This window comes from Zonotrichia leucophrys, chromosome 3 (assembly GCF_028769735.1).
Source record: "Zonotrichia leucophrys gambelii isolate GWCS_2022_RI chromosome 3, RI_Zleu_2.0, whole genome shotgun sequence".
Classification (NCBI taxonomy): Eukaryota; Metazoa; Chordata; class Aves; order Passeriformes; family Passerellidae; genus Zonotrichia; species Zonotrichia leucophrys.
The window spans coordinates 50568137-50589786 of record NC_088172.1 but is presented as its reverse complement, the minus strand read 5'-3'; the positions used below and the strand labels follow the sequence as shown (position 1 = coordinate 50589786).

Sequence of the window (21650 nt, the reverse complement as noted above, 5' to 3'; positions counted from 1 at the left end):
TTCAGGGCAAGAGAAATGAATTTCAGAAGAAAATGTGAAAACCATACCATCAAGTGTTCTGTGCTAAAACACAATGAAGACAAGTAAAAGGAAAAGGAGAAAAGAAAGGAAAAAAAAGAAAAAAGAAAGGACACACTGAGAGGAAAAGCAGGAGAAAAGAAAATATGAAAAACAGAAAATAAGAAAAAAGGATATCGGCTGGTGCTAACCTGCTAACCCATGAGAAAGCTGACATCTCCTTTGCCTGCAGAGGGTGTGGTGGCATTTCCATCTTGGAGCTGGGAGGCAAAAGAAGTCAGAAGAGTTCCCAGCTGCTGGCACCACTTTCCAGGTGTGCTCTCACAGCTGCATGCTGAAATGTAGCCCACAAAGAGGCACTCTATCTTTAAAATTATACTTGAAATCCACTGCCAATGTCCTTGCACATGGCACAGCCTCAGCTTCATTCAGAGTATTCCTAAAGAGCACAGTCCTTGAACAATGCCTTACAGCAGGAAACTGGAGGTAGAAAAGGAAGCCCTGAGACCATTGGCAAAGCTGTGAAACACTTTGATCTGAACATCAGGGCTCTTGGGGTGAAAGTCCCATTTACCCAGGCTAAGAAATCAGGTGTTTACAGCCTGCCATGCTGACATCACAGATCACTGAGATATGCTCCCTCCTGTATTCTCTGGGTTCTCCTGCAGCTTCTGAGGATTTTTTTAAATACTTACATATTTACATTAAAAGATCTTTTTGCAAGATCTGTGCAAAATACTTTACAGTGAGCTGCCACATATCTGTAAGTCCTGGACACACTCAAAGGCACAGAATGGACAACACTGATGCCAAAAATTTCAGTACATCTACAGCGCAGCACCCAGCTACTCAAATCACTTGAATACGGCAAATATACCATAGGTTTGCTATGCTCCACATGCACACATATTTCTGTCAGGAGCTAATGATTTAATCCTCTGGACTTCTCCTTCCTCACACCTTGTGCCCACCTTGCTTACAAAGCTTCTATCACCTCCAAGTCAGAGGTTTGAACTAATTCCTGGACAGACCTGTAGAGCATTAACCAGACATAGAGCACTACTTGATCAATTCTGAGAAGTCCTAAGAAATACAAGTAGTATCAGCAGCTTCATCATCTAGTGGTGACAAAACTCCTGAACTCTGAAGTCTCAGTGACAGAAAGTGCCCTACATCTGTTTCATTGGGCTGGGTAAAAACAGGGGCTGCAGCTTTGCAGTGAGAGCTTTAGCTGGTTCAGCCTGAACCGGCACAGGGAGCTCTCATGAGCACTCCTGTGGGTGGAGAAGAGGGAAACAGAGCTGAGATACTTACTTTGCTCTGTCTTGGTCTTCCATCTCTGCACGCCCACAGTTGACCTTAGCTCTCCCTTCCATCCCCATGTATAAGTCAGCAGAATTTTCCCCCACACATAAGAATTTCCCCAGGAACAACCTCTCTACCTCCATCATTTTAAACATGCACAGCTCTGAGAGCTGTCAGGTCAGAAGAGTGGAAAGCAAAAAGCCTCCTGTTTTACTGATGTGCATCACAAATGAAACACTATACAGATAGGTCAGAAAAATAATGGGCTGGCCCCACTTCTCATTCTCTGGTATTTCATGCATTTTGTTTATCTGCATTATATTTTAGGAGTTGCACATCTTTCTCTGCTCCCGCTTCCCTCTATTGTATGTACAGTGGCATAAAATCACGTTTTTAGTGTGTAAGGATTAAGATTTGAGAAAGGTGACCTGTTTTTATTTTGGAATAAGGCTTTGATTTTTCTAAACTTCAACAATAAGTGAAGTTTATAGATGTTAAGAACAATGTTATTCTGTAGTTCCCAGCTGGCTAAGAACTTACTGAAAAATAAGTTATCCTCAGCAAAATTTTTAAAAATCACCCCTAACTCAACCACAAGGTACATTCAGGCTAAAGGACACACTGACATCTTCCCTGGAAGTGCAATGTAATGTATTAATAACTCTCTGCAATGCAGTAGCTATTTAATCTGTACACAGTGCTGCAGAGACACCTAACAAAAGGAACAAGCCATCACATGCTGCTGATGTACTGCAACACAAACAGAGCATATGGATCCAATCCTCCATTTATAGGCCTTTTAGAAGAATTGTTTTGCATCTCCTTGTCAATTTTGAAGGCTGGCTTCTCTCCTCTTCAAAAAGAATTCTAAAAAGGCACAGTTCAATTATTTTCTAAATGAGAGCAAATGAAAATTCAGTGAAGATTTGTAGATGCGAATGCATGTGGAGGAATAACACCCTAGATGACAAGGAGGGGCAATACCCTAGATGACAAGCAATCAAAGCTTTTACATCCTTTTCTTTGCTCCAGCTGGCATTTAGTGAAGAAGTGTAAGAAATGTGTTCAACAGGATGCTGCTTGAATGTTTTAAGTACAACTCAAACTCAGTTTTACACTCAAACTGTTGTGCCAGAATGAAAATCCACACATAGGCTTCCATCTACTCAGCACCACACAGGATCAGGCCTTGCTGCTGGCACCTAACTAGTGAGTTTCCATGCCACACTGCATCACTGTAACAGTGCCTGGACATCACATTTGGTTTTTACTTCTTCCTGGACTAATCTGGGCAAATGTCCTGTCAGGCCAACATGTGACACACTACCGCTTTCAACTTCATCTAAGCAGCCCAAAGCTGCTAATGAAGTTCACAACTTTTCAAAGCCCACAGCAGCATGAACACACAGAGGGTCTTGGGTCAGCCAATACAGCACACAACATTTGCTGCTTTACCGAGAACATTGGAAGGTTTTTAAGACTAAAAATTGTTAACTGTCTCTCACTTTAAAGCAGGTAAAATACACTTTAGAAAGTGATGCAGTTTTGGAAGAAGGAAACGTAGCATCTATGAATCATTCTTGCTAGTTCCCATGAAAAACTTGTATGATCAACATACAATAACTTGTATGACATCTTTTTACAACTCACCTTTCAATTTCAATATAACTTGTAATTGCAGTATCTAGCACAAATAGATTAGTTCTTTTAAACTCATTTTAACAGTTATTTGTTTGCTTCTGCCTCCAAATTCTGTTGACCCACAAATCTTTCCAGTGAAAATCCTGCATGAAGCAAAACACATTTTATAAAAGCCACTTCTCTTATAGAGCAGACAATGTTAGATGCCAAATAGAAGTGAGTTTCAGAAACTTTAAATAATTGATGGTTTTCTTTAAATACTAAAGCTAAATGATCTCTCCCATTTGGTTTCCAACTAAAGCCACTTACTGGAACCTCCTCTGCACCTCAGGAAGCAACCAGAATTTTGAAACAGAACTGAAATAGTAACAGCAGGCTCCTCCTGCTGAACAGATGTTCACATTTACAATGAAATGAAAAGTTTCTTCTGCATTTCCTCTCTGGAATAAAAGTGTAAGTTGTAGAAAGCACTGTTCATGTTTACGTCTTGGAGAGAAGAATCCTTAAATTCTACACAGGCTGGAACTAAGACATATTGGTGGTCTGGCTGCACCACAGACTGGCTCTGGCATTTCAAGTCAGTTGTTTTCTTGTGCTCACCCTCCTAAAAGGGAACATTAAGTCTTATTTTTAAGGTGGCGTTACAACAGTAAGCTAACAGCTCTCTCAAAATCCCAGTTCAATAGGAAGATATGGAATGACAGTTAAAGGACTCTGAATTTAATAACTACTGCAGCAGATTTTTAAAAAATACAATCATCAGTATTTTGACATCTCACAAACCATTAAATGAAAAGAAACAAAAAGAAACCAAGCAGATGCTAAGGTTCAAAGGAGTTTAACATACACAGTGTATTCTCACAGTATTGTTTCTACAGCTAAGCGTGGAATTTTACATAAATAAGGTCAAGTAGACTAAGACTGCCAAATGGCAGCAAAATAACTGGTCACAGCAGAAAAATCAAAGGTGTCTTGTTGCTGCCACAAACAACAGATCCTTAAAAATGTAGCCACTCCAGTTCTTAATTTTTTATTTTCTACTGATGACCCTATCACATGAGGACTGCCATTTACCTTGATTTGGTCCTTCAAAATAACCCCTTGGAGCATGGGGAGAACATCTGCATTTTTAAATTATGGGAATCATATTTTACACCTTTCCTCTCAATGTCCTTGCCTGTTGCAATACAGAGAAAATACAGTGCTACATGAAAATGAAACTTCCCTTCCTTGTCATTCCCTTCCCTGCCTTGTCAGCTTTTCATGCATGTTTATGAAAGCCACTCCAACAGATTCAGGTTTGTGACGAAGAAGTTTTCACACTGCTTTCAGAGTTGCTTTAAGGCCCTTCTGCAGTGTCTACAATGCTTCCTACTACTTCTTTGCTGTTATTTCACGAAGACAAACCATTGAGTGCAAAATTCCTATCCCAACATGCAATACCTTCCTTGGAGTTTTTGTATTCAAGAAACAAAGCATGAATTGAGATTGAAATCTCTGCAATGTCAGTGTACAGAGCAGTGCAGCCTCTGCACCCATATGCAGATGGTGTTAATGCCTGCAACACTTATTGACATATCAGAATTCAAGATTAACAGTGACAACAATCACACTTCAGAAGCCACAGGGCAAGAAGCAAACAGATTAGAGGCCCAGACTTGGTTACAGAGAACATTTGGTGCATAATTCACAGCAACTGACTTCCTGAGTCATAAGCCTTTCTCTGTGCCTTCTTATCAGAGCAATAAAAAGCTTAATTTGAACCAGACAGTCATTTTATTAAAGCTATATATATTGCAGAGTCCCTGTGTCTTCTTTACCAACAGCTACAGAAAAATAACCCTATTGACTTCAAAGTATCAAAACTCTCTAACATTCCTATTCAGGGACATATCCATTGAATTTTATAGACATGTAACACCATACAAAGAAAGTTAGTAAAATAAAGGGATCTTCAGATTTCTTCTGACCATTGGATTTATTATGCAATTTTTTGTCAATCTGGAGGGAAAAAAAGCCTTGAGAAATGCAAACAAGAGAGGGGCATGAAACCTCTTAAAAATGTACTAATTTGTGGTTCACATTAAGGTAGCTGAAATTTAAAACATTCATGAAAAGACATCAGATAACAACAGTCTGCTACTGTCCTTCTGCTTTTCTGGCTTTTATAGCCAGTAACATTCTACTTCTCTTTTGCAGCCTTCAAGCACTTCTATATAGGCCAGTTTTCAGAGTTCTTGTTAACTACAGTAAACAACATCTAACCCCGTTAGTATTTAGTAAACAACTCAGATGAATCTTCTCAGTGTTTAGATCAGAAACAGGGAAAACAAAAACTTAGACTCCTATTTAAATCCAGTTAGTATAGTTAAAGCAGTTACTTTTCTCAGATTTTTCCTCTGCATTTTATAGTTCTTCTACATGGGGACATTCAGTCCCACCACTTTCCTTGTTTGGGTTTTCCAATTGCTTGTTTTCTATAAGAAAGAAGTAGCAAAGCCTTCCTTTTTAAAATATTAGAGCCAGAATCCAAATCAAATTCTCAAATCCAAAACACACAAACTGGACTTGCGGCAACTTGGCCACAAAGGCCAATTTTGTGGTCTAAGACAGGTGAGGGTGGGGAGCTGAGGAGGAGAGGTTGTATTAACTCTGTGGTGGAACAGCAAGATTTTCCTAACAAGCCATTCTAAACCCCAATTCTTTTTGTTATTCCTGTTTATAGAGAGAACATCAAAGCTTTCTCAACTCCATGGCCTGCACACATGGGAACTTACCAGGTAATTCTCGTAAGAGCCATTCTCATGACTTATCTAGAGTCTCTTTATATTAAGAAACACCCAAACCCCCACACAGTTAAACATTTCTCTTCTTCCAAAACCTGTGACCAAATTCAGACCATTAAGGTGTAAATCCTCAATGAAATAACTTCTGTTATGTTCACGCTTTTCCTTAATTTCAAATGTCATCTTTGAACTTCCCTCAGGGAAGCTTTCACTTGACATTCAAACATGAAACTCATCACAAGGGGGAAAAATCCTTCTCCTGTGTCCCATGCTGTCCCACGGGCACACTGTGGAGCAGTAGATTCCCACAGGGGACCCGCACCGACGAGCACGAAGCTGGCAGAGCAGAGCAGCCCTGAGGAATGGCCAACAGCCCCCAGGCTTCTCCCAGCCCTCTGACAAGGAGGCTGCAAGCTGAAAATCGGTTTCCCTCGGTCTGCCCTGACATCCCCAGCGCCCGAGACTCTTCCCAGCTGAACAATGCCGCGCATTCACTATTGATCTCCGCGGCACAGACACACCAGAGACGCACCGAGAGGCCGCTACGCGGGCATTGTTCCGCAGCCCTCAGCCTGCCACCACAGCTATTAGCTGGCATGCTCACTTTTCAAACCCTCATCTCTTTGGAAACCCTGACTACCATTATTTGATTACAAAAGAGGCACAGGTTAAAAGAAGTTTAGCTGGGCAGTTCCCTACTCTTCCCTCTCTGGCACTACTTATAAAGTGTGACTCACATAGGCAGAATTTCATTAAGAAGCATTCACTTTTACATTTATATAGAAATTCTGTCACTATTGAAGCATTCCCTTAACAAAGATCTTGACAAAAGATTAGTGAAGTTTTTGTAATTAAGTCAGTAAGTGAATGCAAGCAGATGACCAGCCATAACAATTTAGTAAGACGATGAAATTATTTGCAAGCCGGTTCAGTTCAAGTAACTTTATTCAGCAAAAAAGAAGGATGGTGGGTTTACTCAGTTCTTTTGCACTAATTTCTAAATATAGCCATGGATGAAATCAGCTATACTTATTTCTGTACCCAAAACCATGTATCTCTTAATACCACAGGCCATAAGGATGGCTATATCCTCTTGCCATCAGACCAAATAGCATAAGAGTACAAGTCCCTTTTACAATTGGTCAGTATCACTTAACAGAGCAGCAAAACTAAAATTTCCTCTTCAATGATTTTTCAATTAATACATGTTCTTTATAATGTAATACTAACGGACTTGAAACACTTCAAACCTTTAAACTATGCACAGATCCTGCCAATTACAAATTCATTGCAAAATATTTTGAAGGTTAGAAAAACAATCTGGGAGAAGCATTCCCCTCCTGATGAAATTACAGCAAAGTACTTTGAAAATAATGACAAAGGCATCTTGCACTGAAGGCCTGAACACTTCATAGCAAGAATAGCCAAACTGACTGTGCTCATGTTGCTGCCTTTTGCATGGCAATTGTTACAGCTGGTCTTGACTCAGAAAAACCCAACATCAGAAACTGAAGAATGCCACAGCTAAACTGTGACATGAATGTGCACATTGATGGAAAGAAGGGAAGCTGCCATTGGATCACCATGGGTAAGAGATCTTCAATGGCAAAATTACCAGAAAGAGACTGGTAAAAAGCATCTCCCAACAAGCACAGTACAGATTCACTGAAATTATTAAGAGACTTCAATATCCATAATCCCCTTTGCCCTTTAGGTGTAATAACATGAAGTCATTTTTAAGATTCAATTAACAGCATTAACACAAACTGTTTCTAGAGGTATCTGCCAGAGGATTGTACAAAATCTAACCCAGTTTGATCACTACATTTAACACATATTGATATATGTTGGATTTGTGTTTCATTTAGAACTCGTTCATGCCCAGGGGAAAAAAGAAGAACATTCAATAAAAAATCCTGATACAGCTGATAATTTATTGATCATACTTTTGTATCTGCCAATAACTCTACAATGGAAGAACACTGCACAGGGAGAAATGTGAGAGGATGAAAGCCCAGGAAAGCAAGAAGACAATGCCTAACCACTCAATAGTGTTAGCCAGTCACCACTGCCAATTTGTGAGATTCTGAGTTGCCATCTTCCATTTTATGGATTTTCTTAGCAGTCACAATAACACATACAGGGATGGGAGCAAACTAGTATCATAGGGATTTGCCAGATTTGTAAGTGGAAGGATCATGAGATTTTTTCATCATCAATTTATATTTACTATGAAAAGGATAGTTCAAACTCCAAGCCTCACTATGTCACAGCACTATCTCTCACATCCAAAGGTGGCAAGAAGCATATTTAAGATAAAAGACACAATAATCACCACTAGCAAACAGGAAAACAATTATGCAGTATGCACTGAGTGTGTTATACTGGCGCCCACCATTCCCCCCCTCCCCCAGCCCCTGTATTGACACTCCTTCCTCTTATGTTTGCTTTCCTCTTTTCAGACTAACACAGTTGGTTCAGGAACATATCACTGATACCAGTGGTTCTGCTTTGAGCCTGTAATATTACTCTGCACATAGTGATGTAGCTAGGAATCCCTCCTTAGCACTCCCACTTGCCCCTTTCATTTATCCCCTTTGTTACAGAGATGAATGGGTGTGGGCAGTGACAGCTTATACTTTGCACAAATAAAGGTAATTCACTATGCAACTCCACATTCTCATCTGAAACAGATTCATTTTAAGGAGGGAGAAAAAAAAATAAAGAAAGAAAGAAACCTTTGGACTTGCCAAAGCAGTACAGAAGGGATGCACATGCAGCATGTCAGGGTTTCAGGTTTTTCAAATTTTCAAAGTGCTTAGACATGGACTTTCTCTGTGTGAATTTTAAGGAAACACTTACTGTATTTAAATAAGAAGCTAAAATAGCCACCCTACCAATATGGGGGGTGGGGGGGAAATCATACTTTTCATTAGTACTTAGTTATCAGTAACCCATAAGAATAATGTTTTACACACTTAGCAAAAGCTGGTTTTGTCTGCATAACCCAGAGGTGATTCTGCAGTGTCTGCCATCAGCCCTGTGCTGGGGCAGAGCTGGCTCTCTACCACAGATTCCCAGTCCCACTGGCAACAGAAGCCTCAGCCAGTGCCTCTGTAGGGTCCAGAACAGGACTGCACCATTCTGATACTTTTGCTGCTGTAGATAGACCCTTAACTGTTCCTCAGATCAATGCAGAAGCTATCTCACACATGCTTATAGCAGATGTAATCACTCTGGTGTCCTTTGGCACTGCAACACATTCAGATATGGTTTTTATGACATAAGGAGAGGGAAAAACCTTTCAACATATATATATGTGGCATAAATATGTGCATCATTATCATCTGTTGCCAGATGATACAGCTTGTTTTGAGAAAGAAGGACAAAGCTGGATCTGTTGTCACAATTACAACTCTCCACTCTTACTGGAAAAACACAGGCAAGGTTAAATACTTTTGATATAATGGTTATGCTTGCCAAGTGTGATAAAAGTAGGACTGGCACTGAGTTGCTGAAGCCTGAAGGTTTGATAGATGTAACACTCTGAGACGGAAGACAGATAGAGCTACTTCTTTCCTCAGCACCTACATGCGCCATCAACTTGGGACACTCCTGAGGCTGGGGTGAGCCTCCAGAGAGAGAAAACACTTAGTGCACACCCTGTCAACTAATTCCTTTCCAAACTCCTGCATTTCCCTGCTTGTTACAACAGCAAAGGCATTTTAGCAACTTCACACAGGGCTCTGTGGTCTTGACTCTTCAGACCTGTCTCACTTGCCACATGAACAGAAGGAAAATACAGCTGTGACTTGGCTGAGCCTCCTTTTAGAGTGGAGAATCGGCGGTCTAAACTTTTTGCAAATCAATTTTACAGTCATATGTCCAAGAAATGTGAATAAAACTTTTGAAAATGAACTTTTTGTTATGCCACATGAAAATTCAACATAGAATTGTATGAAGAAGAAGGTCTCTTCTTTATTTTCCCTAGTGTGCAAAAATCTTGTGTAAACCAGGAGGTTTACAAACCCCTCGCTGCATTTGGCTCAGTTTACACTCTGATCATAACAAGAGATGTTTCCTTCTGTTGTTGTTACTCTATACTTTAATTCCCCATCACAAACAGCCGGGCTTGTAAAAACAGACATGTCAAAAGGTTAAGAAATGAACAAATAGATTTTCCCCAGCTGTAGGAAAGTAGCTGACAAACCCAACCTTTTGGGCCACAAGAAAAAAAATATTAATTTATACTAAATGTCTGCTATTGATTTAAAATGGAAATAAAGGAGCAGATTAAATTAATCTAGCACAAAAAGTAAGCAAATGCATGGGGAAATATTTTCAGTTTGAGAAAACTAGATGATCTTGAAGTAAGAAGAAAAGCATCTTAAGATATTATTGATCTGGTGTGTGCATTATTAATCCAAAGCAAAATCCATTATAAAAAGTACCCAGTTTAAGAGACCATTATTGAAATATTAACTACAGCATATTAGTAATAATCATCTATCAGCATAAAGGTTGTTCAACAGGGACTGAAAACATTTTATCATCTTTTCCAGAGGTTTTATCAAATTTGTAATGCTCCTGAATATTTGATACTTTGCTTTCAACATTTGGCTTTTATGAAGGATGCAAAATGATCTGTATGTTTTCTTCTTCTTACAGCCTTTAAACCCAAAGAAGACTTAAACAGAAAGTTACCTTCTTCTGCAGGGTGGGGAAAGGGATTTCCTAAAGCCTTTCTTTTCTCCTCTTTCCTCTCCACCCTCCAGTAAATGAAATTAAAGGTCAGTAAATGCTCAGTGCAGTGGAAAGCCCCAGGTTACAAAAATAAATTAACTACCAAAAGCTATCCAAGGTTACAGTAACTGGACATGTATTCTCTAGACTATTCCCAAAACCCAGACACAGCTGTGGAAATGCACAAAGTATCTGACATTGCTAGCAAACATATATATTTATATGTATTTTGCAATGCATATAAATATATGCATTGCAAAAAAATTCACACCATACACAGGAACAACACACCTCCCCAAATTTTTGCTCTTGTCACTCAAGACATTAATTCCTGAAGGAAACAATAATATAATGCATTTTCCATCTGCTGTCTTTCTCTCTGTACTCTAAAGGCACAGGAAAAATGTATCTTTAAAAAATATTTTCTTAATAAATAGTCTTTAAATATTTTTTTACTCCTTTTGACAGGCTGCAATGAAACAGTTATCTGGTTTATAGGCTAAATAAAATCCTTGCAAGAGGATTAAATGCTAACATAAGGATATAATTGACAGAAAAACGCATTTATGATCTTAGTTTTCAGACAAGTTCAGTCTCAAAGCACTCTAAGGGAGTCACCTTAAATCCCTGTTAAGCCCACTGGTGGGCTTGCCTCTCTCCTCTCACTCTGGGTCACACACCCTCAAGCCCGCTAAGAGCTCACTATAGCAGTAATGGTGCTGTGGACACTCAGCTGCCTTCCCACCTGCACCAGGCTTCTGCTCAAGCTGGGCAGCTGCAGGACTGCTCCTGCCACAGCACGGAGCCCAGGGGCTACAGGGGGGAGGAGGAATTATCCCCTCTGTCACTGCACCAGAGCTCCCTCTGTGTTTGGAAACCTCAGGGGCAACAAAGGTACCTGCACTCTGGAGCTGCACAAAAACCAGACTGAGATGTCCCAAAGACTGGGTAGATGGTTTTGCAGGTTCAACTAGAAAACATGCCCATGCCCTTGCCTATCAAAGCACCTCTGGGAAGGTGTTGTGGGTTATTAAAAAGCATAAGAATCTGATGATAGACAGGCAGACTGACAGACCATATCCTCCTTATATCCGCATTTAAATACAGACTTCAGGTTCGGGCATGCAGAGCCATTGAGTAAACTGGAATTAAGAAATCTAACACGTGTGTGTGTGTGTGTCTGTGTCTGTGTGCATGTGTAGAAATGCACACATGGCACCTTAGTTTCTGGACAGACATCGCTTCATGTCAGCTGATTCAAACAAAACCACCTTGCAGTAAGCGTCAATGGTTTCAGATGCACATTTCAGGACTTTCTATCTCTTTTAGAGGTAGTGCCTTTGGAGAGTGTTAAATATACTCTTTTCCTTTTTTCCCCACAAGTAAGGCTTCCCACAAGTAAGGCTTCACTTCAATCCATCCTTTGTAGATCACTTACATGGAGGCCAAGACATACAAGTTACTTATTCTGAACCATAGAAAGGTAAATTGTTGAACTTAAAAAATCAGCAAGCTAAAGGAAAAATGCTTCTGGAAAGCATTTTTCTCCTGTAGCTATCAATTTTTAGAGAGAGCAAATCTTTCAGTCACTAAAGTAAACTAGAATGATATGTGAGGCCATGATCTCCTTAACCTTTAACTAAAGACAACAACTACTTGTGTTTTCACGTGTCTGCATATCACACTTCCACAAATCAATCTCTAGACATAAAACATCAGCAGTGACAGGAATAGGATATTATGCTGACACCCAAAATAAAAAGACTTTGCACTTCTATGGTTTATGTATAAACACGCCATGAAACATCTCTAAAACACTCCAAGTCTGCAGTGTCTCTCTCTATCTTCTGCTTCTTTTCCCCCAGTCTCAAAGAGAAATGACAAATGAAACATCCAGAATAATGCATTCTGGGTTCTAACAAAGCTTTTCATTCTTATACAGCTATGTAAACCCATACAAAATACAATTACCATGATGATCAAATCAGCCCCACAGCTGATTTGACATTTGTTACTTAGGTAGTGAATCAAAGACATTCAGGTGCTTGACTGAGATGACAGAACACAAGCACACAGAGATGGACCAGCTTCAATGGCCACAGTGATTGGTCATCCTAGTGATGTTTAACTCAGTGATTCAAAGATCCACCTCTCAAAATTTTGTCATGAAAATACAAGGTGTCACTGTTTGTCATTTTTCTTGCTATTTCATTCTTAGAGATTAGCTCACCTTAGAAATTAATTGAAATAGCACAACACATCTTCTGTTTTACATGAATCAACACTCAATGTTTACTGCACTACATTATATAGCTGGTACATGAAAAGATTAAAAAAATGCCATACATAGTTTTACAGAACAGCATTATCAGAAATTTAGAAAATATTCTGGTTTTAAGATCTTATAAGAACTCTAAATATTGGTGAAAACTCTTAGAGGAAGCAGGCAAAAGAGAGAAAGATGGAAAGGGTGAAAAAAATAGGAAAAGCTTACCCCATAAAACTCTTCCTACAGCAAATGCAGATTCATTTTCTCTGGAAGCATAACTATATACACCATACAGCCCAATTTGGCCAAGAAACAGCAGATAATTAGGTACTGTGCTTCTCAGATATCCTAGAAATGTTATTGTCCAGAAACACCCTTGCAGAGTGAGCCCTGCGCCCCACCCCGCCGTGATTCCTCGGGCACTTGTGCAGCCCCGGTCACTCTCCTGGAGACCTTCAGCACAGGATTAACTGTGGCTAAGAGCCATCCTCTCATTCCAATTTTAAAACTGCAGTTTTGATACTGAGCTGGACATCTGCCATCACTGCAGGCCTCAAAGAGGAATAAGGCTAAACAAAAAAAAAAAAAAGGCAGCGTATTTTGTTCTTTCGGGAAAGTTCTTTTTCCCTGTCTGCTGCTCTGCAGCATCTTCAGCCTCCTCGGGGAGTGCGTTTATTCCACTGCCAGTTTTACATTCCAAATTCCAGAGAGCCGCAGGCACAGCAAGCAGTATCTTTCAGTTACTTAAGTTTGGGAGTCCTCCAGGATTGTTTTCCATAAGCTGTCTGGGAAATGCTGCCTGATAAATTCACACTGTGTTTAGGACTCAAGCTCCTTGTACAGACTGCAGAAAAGACTGACAGAAAAGACTTTTTAAAACAGTAACATCCCCACCACATCACCAACCTAGACCCACATAATCTGGCAAGAAAAATAGAAAGAAAAATTCTATTTTCTGCCAGAAGAAAATAAATTAGTTGTATTTTAAATTAATTATAATAACTCAAGGACAAAAGCAGAACCTTCTCAAACTTCTGCAGTGCACATCTTTACATATACAACATCTCTTTCTTTATTCTCCCTTCCAGACACATGCTTAAATTACTGAAGTTACCAAGCAGCACCAAAGCCGCAGTGGACATCTCTTTACTAGAAATAGACTATAATGTATCAACTTAACTTCTTTTCCATGGTGTGCATGAATACTAAATTTTTTTCTAAGATTATTTTGAGCAAAAATACTTACGGTATATGGTACCACTTGCTAGCAAAGCCACACTCACACTAATTGCAGGACGTCAGTTTCACACATAAATAATGTCAGTAGATAAGCAAAGGGTAGAGCCCTGCATAATAAGGAGCCTGCACTGACGTTTGAACAGTTTTGACTCTAGTCCTTAAAGAGTACAAGAGTTTAGGTCCCAGAAGTACCAATTAGCTGTTCAAAGAGCAGGGCACGCCAGATGTGCAGTTACCACATGTTCTAAAACACCCATTACTGCTCACTATCACTGGCTGTATTCACTACCGCTTGTATTATTATTAGTACAATGCATGCCTCAGTAAAGTTGTTCATAAAGAGTCAAAATATTACTTGAAGTTATCCTAGCATTAAAAGATAAATTCTAGCTGGGTTGGAGGGCAAGACATACACTGAGTAAGTGCTAAGCTGAATAAGAACTACAATTGCATGCTCCATCAGTGTTTGTCAAACAGCTATGTGCATGCCAAGCAATAAATTTGCAAGAAAGCTCACTGTATTTTCCAGAACCTAACTTCAGCAGTTATCACAACAGCAACTACATGCTTCCCAGCATTTATTAAAATACACCCCACAAACCTAAGTGATATACTTCATGGGTGGGGGCCAACAGCCTGCTCATTTGAGCTCCAGGGAAACTACCTGTCCCTTCTTTCATGTGTTCTGACCAAATTTTGCAACAAGGAAGCTGCAAATGGAAAGAGACTAAGTAATGAAGGTTTTTCATTAATTCTTTTTCACAGCTGTGAGAATTAAAGATAAAGCATGTTTACTCCCTAGAAATCATATTAAAGTATGAAGTGAGTCAGGGCCCCTAGAGATAAGAAAATCATGTCTTCAGAAAAGCTTTACAAAGCTTAATTTTAAATTGAAAAGACTGACAAATCCTGAGATTTAATTAGTACTGGCAGGTCTGGACCACTGGGAACATTTCCATAATTTCAATCATCAAAGTAATTATTGAAGGTTTTAGGGCTGGATGGGGGAAAAAGGAGCTGGGATAGCAAAGAGGAAGGAGCAAAAGAGGCAGCTTGTTTCCCATCATCAGCACAGCAATTTTTAACTTTGCAGTTCTGCACCTAACTTTGATCAGAAAAGAAAAATAAACTCAACCCAATGATAACACTTGAAGCCTCTGAACAAACAAGCAGAAAACTAATTTCATCGTCTTGCAGCTCCCTCCCTCCGGCAGCACTAAGCAAATGAGCTACATCTTCCTGAACTAAAATTTATGAGTAAATACAATGTTTGTCTTTTCAGCTCTTTTCTGTATGGCCAGGAATTTGTTCCTTTCATTACTGTAATCAGCATCTAAAAATTGGAGGTTTTATATCACACTTGTTCAAAAATGAAGTTATTTGACTTGCACCTTTCGAATACACATGAAAAATTTGGAGAAAGCAGGGTTTGATTTTCAGCTGCATGTATCAAAAAGTACTACTGTGTCAGGTAATACTCAATTTGATTCCAAGTTTCCCATTTTTACAGGCTTGGCTTTGGCCACCACATTCAAATATTAATAGTGGCTCCAATTCACCAAACACCAATGTGTGCTTTTATCTTTATCACATATGCTTAACTTTGTTCTTCAGAGCAAAGAATCAAGGTCAGAGCAATCTCACTTGTCCTCTTAAGCAGAGTTCCTCATTTAAATATTAAGCATATCTTACTTAGAAGTTATATGTCCATGAATTCACTCAAGCATTTCGTACTCTTTTTTTTTGTTTTTTATTAAAAGTTCTTCCATCACAATTACACAACCTGCTTAGATTGTGACAATGTCACTGCTCTGTTGTGGAATGTATCAACCAACAGAGAAATTTTAGTTCTTTATGTAAATACACATTTTTACAGAGTAATGTTAGAGTGAAAATACAAAAGGGATTTCCCTAAAACAAATAGAAAGACCAGAGACCAATACATTAAAGGCAGCACTTTTAGACACACCAAGGAAAGGACAGATACAGTCACATGACCACCTTAGCTATCGATTTTTGAACTGACAACAACCTGGTGCAAATGTTGCATCAGAAGGGCTACCAGCTCTTTTGACATTACTCAGCTTAAAGGAAGAACAGCCACAGGACCACCAAGTCCCCAGCATCACTGTTGGATTATATTCAATGCTAAATAAAACATATACTGCCAGTATGGTCTAGATATAGAATCTAAGTGTACAATATAGATTACTTGCTTGTGGGGGCCTGAATATATGTTGTATTGTAAGGTCTGTGTGGGTCTGAGTTGCTCCAAACGAGCTGCAGCTGCAGGGTCCTTAGTTGGGCAGCAGCTGTAGCTCGTGAAGGTAACTGAGATAAATAAGGGTGAGTCAAGAGCTCAGGAAGAGCCCCTGAGAAGAAAGGAAGGAGTGTGTAGCAGTGAATGGAGAAGAGTCCCAGCAGAGAAGCAAGAACAACGCTGCAGCGAAGATTACAACAACTGGTGCCCTGTGTGAAGAAGAATATGCAGCCAAACATCAAAAGAAAGTATAGAGTCCCCCGGACAGCCGAGAGCTGTGACAGCCTGAGAGCTAGGACTTCAGAATATCAGCCAAGAGAGCTGGGACTATAGAAGATAAGACAGCCGAGAGCTGTGGCAGCCTGAGAGCTGAGACTAGAGAAGGTATAGAATCCCCCGGACAGCCGAGAGCTGTGGCAGCCTGAGAGCTGGGACTGTATAGAGATATGTATATATTCTATAGTTGTATCTAAAGACAGCCGAGAGCTGTGGCAGCCTGAGAGCTGGGACTGTATAGAGATATGTCTATATTCTATGTATGTATCCAAAGACAGCCAAGAGCTGAGCCTGTATGCATATTATAATCGTATAATTGTTAAAAGAAAAGGGGGAAATGTGGGGGCCTGAATATATGTTGTATTGTAAGGTCTGTGTGGGTCCGAGTTGCTCCAAACGAGCTGCAGCTGCAGGGTCCTTAGTTGGGCAGCAGCTGTAGCTCGTGAAGGTAACTGAGATAAATAGGGGTGGGTCAAGAGCCCAGGAGGAGCCCCTGAGAAGACAAGAAAGACTGTGCTGCAGAGAATGGAGAAGAGCCCCAGCCGAGAGGCAAGAACAACACTGCAGCGAAGATTACAACACTTGCTGCCTTGGTAGTATGATTTGGAAGTCTTTTCACAAAACTAGGATCAAATGCTAAGCAAGGCTTTGCATTTTTGTTCACTTGCTATATTGATTAGAAACATCTCATGTTACTTCACAATTTGTCCTTACATAGACCTAGCAAGTATAAATAGATGAAAAATAGTCAGTGTTGTGTATGGACTGTAGATACAGTCATTATATTGGGCTAACATGAAGAGAGCTCAATGATTTTATAAACAAAGAGAAAAGTGTTGAATTTTAAGCATTTACAACATTTTCAATTTTCAGTAAGTTAAGGATCTAAGATCTTTTACTGTTTGCCTTCTATAACCTAGAGGAGTAGAAACAGAAACTGCAGTAGGTATAACCTTATAAACAATGTCTTTGTAATCTTAGATTAAGAACTAGTTCAGACTAATGACAGTAACATAAAATAAAACCTATTGCCCGACTTCCTCATAGCTTTTATCTGCCAAAAGCAATTAAGAGCACTGCACCTTTGGGGAGTCATGAGGAAGGGAGGGAATGCTTGATGAGGTTATGACCCTTTCTCTGATAAAAAACAAAGATCTGACTCCATTCCACAAGCGACTGGATACCAAAAGCTGTTATGCTTTCGATTTTCCCATGGAACCTGCTCACTCTTAAAGTCTTACCAGCAGGATCAGCATTACATTCAGATGCGCAGATTGTTACATTCTAAAAAACAGTAAAAATAACAGCAACATTAAAAAATTTAAAAGTGGAGCTCTCAAAATCAGTATTTTGGTTGAGTTCCCCCTTTGATCTGAACAAGTCAACCCTGAATTCCGAGTTAAATGCCTTTGAGCAGGCATATTCTGTACTACCGTTACACGTTAAACTTGCAGCAGAAATAACACATTCATGAGTGCTTGCTTTTATTGGACTTAAACCAGCATTTTTCTTGCACTCTTCTGCCAGCTGGAGCCTGGGTGATCACTTTCAGTTCAAACACCTGTGCCCATGGCCATGACACCTGCTTGAGGGTCCATTCCCACTAACTCCCCCTAAAGCTCAAGAAAGTTTTCTGCTATGGGCGTTTGTAATCCTTCCTTCAGAGCCTAAATGCAGGGAGTATGAGAGAAAAAACAGGCAAACGCCCTCCATTGCACCAGGGAGATATATCATAGTCTATATTCTCCAATTTACTCCATTATTTACTCCATTATACACTAGTAGCTATATTGCTGTTACTGCAGTATCTTGAATAAAAGCAACAAAACAAACTCAAAACAGATCAGAATTTATTTTTCTGTTGTAAGGAAGGCCTACACCATGACCTGATCTGAAATGGCAAGCTACCTGGCTCTTGGGTTAATAAAAAACAAAAAGAATACACAGGCAGCTTTTTCAGGTATGATGTCTAGAAGCTTCTTTTACCATGTAGAGTATAGTTAAGCCAAAATTATGATTTCTTTACTTCTGTTTATTTCAACTTCCCTACACTACTACCCTTCTCTCAATATGGGACAGAATAAAGCAGTAACTTCTGCCATACTCCTTGTTCTCCTCTTGTGATGGAATACTCTCAATTAACCAGTTGTCAGTGCAATCATATACTATTATAGAACCAGAAACCTGAGAAACAGAATACAATGGTTTTACAGATTTTCTTTTTCAGCCACCACTATCAGGATTCTCTAGGATTACCTTTAATCCTGTAATCAGAAAGACCATTTCACAATGGGGCTAAGAATTTACCAAAACCAAACTAAAATGATACTTTTTTTTTTGCCAAGGGAGCCAAGTTGAGCTAGCACCATCATTGTAAAAATGGAAATAGGCTCCCATTTTGTTCATGCTGAATTGTAGAATACACTGTGATATCAGCTTGCTTTAGACGAAGAGATCCAAATGCCCACTAGGATTTCACATTGCGATTGCTATCGCAAATTAGCCATTGTCATTGAACAATTCCCTCCTTTGGAGCACTGAAAACATAGCCTTGGACACCTGATTAACAAATTCAGTCCTCCCATGCATAAACAAAAGAAAAAGATTCCTTTGTAAAATGGTACAACAAAAGGTAACAAACCATATCACAGGCATAAGCACATCACTGGCGCTCCTTCGGAGGTTAATCACAGGCATCCAACCTGCCACCAGTGAGAAGAAATTTACATTCATCTGTATTATTAATTTGCTTACCAGCAACCTCGCTGTTTACCTGACACTTTGTTCACTTACCATTTATATTGGGAGAGGTTACAAAAAGGCATTTCAAGGGAAATTCCAAAGCTCAACATAAATAAAGGATTAGTTGGTGGACACTACTTTCAAGATAAGGAGGTATATGCCAGCAGTAAAGGCACCTGAGCTAATTAAGCCCTTCTAACCACAGGATGTTTACTCTGTACAAAAATTGGCTTCACGTTTTCAATGTGACACTAGCAGCAGAACAGCCAACAAAAGTACTACCTGTTTGCACAAAACAAAATGAAAATGGGATGACAAAAAAACCTTGTCTGGGTTTGAAACTCCAACTTGTTTGACTTCAGTATTAAGTTACTCAGTTATGAATGAGGGATGAAACAATGGTAGCCAGACAAAACATGCCCAGTAAGCAAAAAAACCCTTTTAAACAGGATTATACCAACCACTGAGCAAATATTGTAAAAAAAAATTAAAACCCACCAAAAACACACCTTAAAATCAGAGGTCCTGTTTGCTCTCTTTCAGACAGATTAGAGATTTGGAGAGCACAGATCATAATCACAGGCTTTATTTAAATATCATTGTACAAAGAATAAGCTACTCTGGGCACTGCATTCCAAATACAACCAAGTAATTATATCAAATAATTGGTAAATATAATCCCAGGACTTTGAAAATTAGCACTTACTCCTAGAAAGCCCAGACATTTGTGGTGTATTTTACAGGCACATCCACTTTTTTACATCATTTTCCAATCCTTCAAGTATGGATAAGGTCTCTTTTCATCCACCCTCAGGGGATGCAGTTTCAGAGGTAACCCATGGATACCTTTTTTATTTTTCTTGGTGTTTATGTGCATATTGACCCCTTCAAACTGGGATTGTTTCATCTGTCAGTAAAATGACACTTGCATTTCTCCTACTTGTGACATTGAGATTTTAATATTTTTTTAAAAGAGTATGTTTCATGCTTTTTGTTTTGGATTGTAATCTGCAGTTCAGCAGAGATCCTTCTGGATTCTAGAACCACGATGCTTCTCCCCTTTAATTTCAGTGGAAGAGACCTGAGAGCTTGAGAGCTGTAGTGTCCAATTATCACTGTAAAAATATTTTTAAGATTATATTTGTTTATGATAACCATCCTCTGTAAATCCATAACCAAAGGCTAATTATCATTGTAATTTAATCTCTCAACAAAATCTGCCAACAAGCATGTGTTAGAGTATGGGTGAAGCTTCACCTGAAAAAGAGCCAGCCACTACACCTCAGTTCTGTGTCTGAGTCAGAACTTACATCCTTCCAGCTCCAAACAACTATCTATCTCCTGTAACAAAACAAGCAGTAGTCATTAAAGAGCCTTACAGTGGTGAATACTTACTGCTTTATACAAATAGGATTGTCAGCAGCATCTTTTTTTGCCTTAGGATAAGATCTGGGACTATAGGGACAAAGAAGAGTGGTAGGCAGAGTGAAACATTATTAAATACTAACCACGGAGGAGAAAAAAGGAAAATTCCCCTGAGTTGACAGCTTAAATTCCTCCCTTCGCATTGCCTAGAACACTGTCAAGTTCCTATCAGGTTCCTTAGGCAAGTCAGGGACTTGTTTAAGTATTACAGGCAAGGAAATAAACAGACCCAGATTTCAAAGTCTCGTCCCAGAGCCAACAAAAACGCCACTTTCCCTCTGCAAGCTGTGCCTGTTGCTCTGTGTAAAGCTATCAATTACATCCTTTCCCAACTTGGCATTAAAAGTATCAAATTGCCCTGGCTGGATGAGAAACAGCCTCTCATCTGCTTCAGAAGTGATATTTTTATTGCTTGAGTCCAGAAGTTCCATTATTTCATTAGCACAGAGTTAACACCAGAGTGAAGGGAAAATGAGTTACAGCCAGTTTTTCAGCAGGCACGAAGCAGAACATCTTACTAAGGCCTGAATAATGTTGAACAAAGCCTTTTCATTTAATAAAGCTGGGCAAATCCATTGCACCAAGTATGATTTAAAATGAACATGGATGTTTAGCAGCAAAGACCAAAGGTAAGTGGGCTCAGGCATGGTTAATCGGTTCACATGAGAAAAAAAACAAACCCTCAAATGAAAAAAAAAATTACATTCCTGCTGGTCTTGCTTGGGAAACGCTGTGGTTTGCATGCTGGGTGAGAGCAAGCAGAGGTAAGTGAATATGTAACTAGACACAGGATGGGACTGTTCCTTCTTATGGTACTACTGATAAATCTGCTTAGCTGTATCAAGAAATCATAGCTCTTTCCCTGCAAGCTGGAAATTTTAATGTGAGTACTTAGCAATGAGCATGCCAACTTCTCTATATCTATGAATCCTTCATGAATTTAAAG

At 39.4% G+C, this 21650-nt stretch overlaps 1 protein-coding gene across 4 annotated transcripts in view; it reads right to left on the bottom strand.

The window, feature by feature from the left end:
- The window catches only part of PLEKHG1 (pleckstrin homology and RhoGEF domain containing G1), a 126994-nt gene that overhangs the window by 53254 nt on the left and 52090 nt on the right, over positions 1-21650 (bottom strand). Inside the window, exon 1 of one of the 4 annotated variants that reach the window (XM_064708143.1) lies at positions 12988-13131. The exons of the other annotated variants lie outside the window; for them this stretch is intronic. The gene's annotated coding sequence lies outside the window, so the exon portion shown is untranslated. Of the gene's footprint in view, positions 1-12987; positions 13132-21650 lie in introns of those variants that run through there. 4 annotated transcript variants of the gene reach the window in all.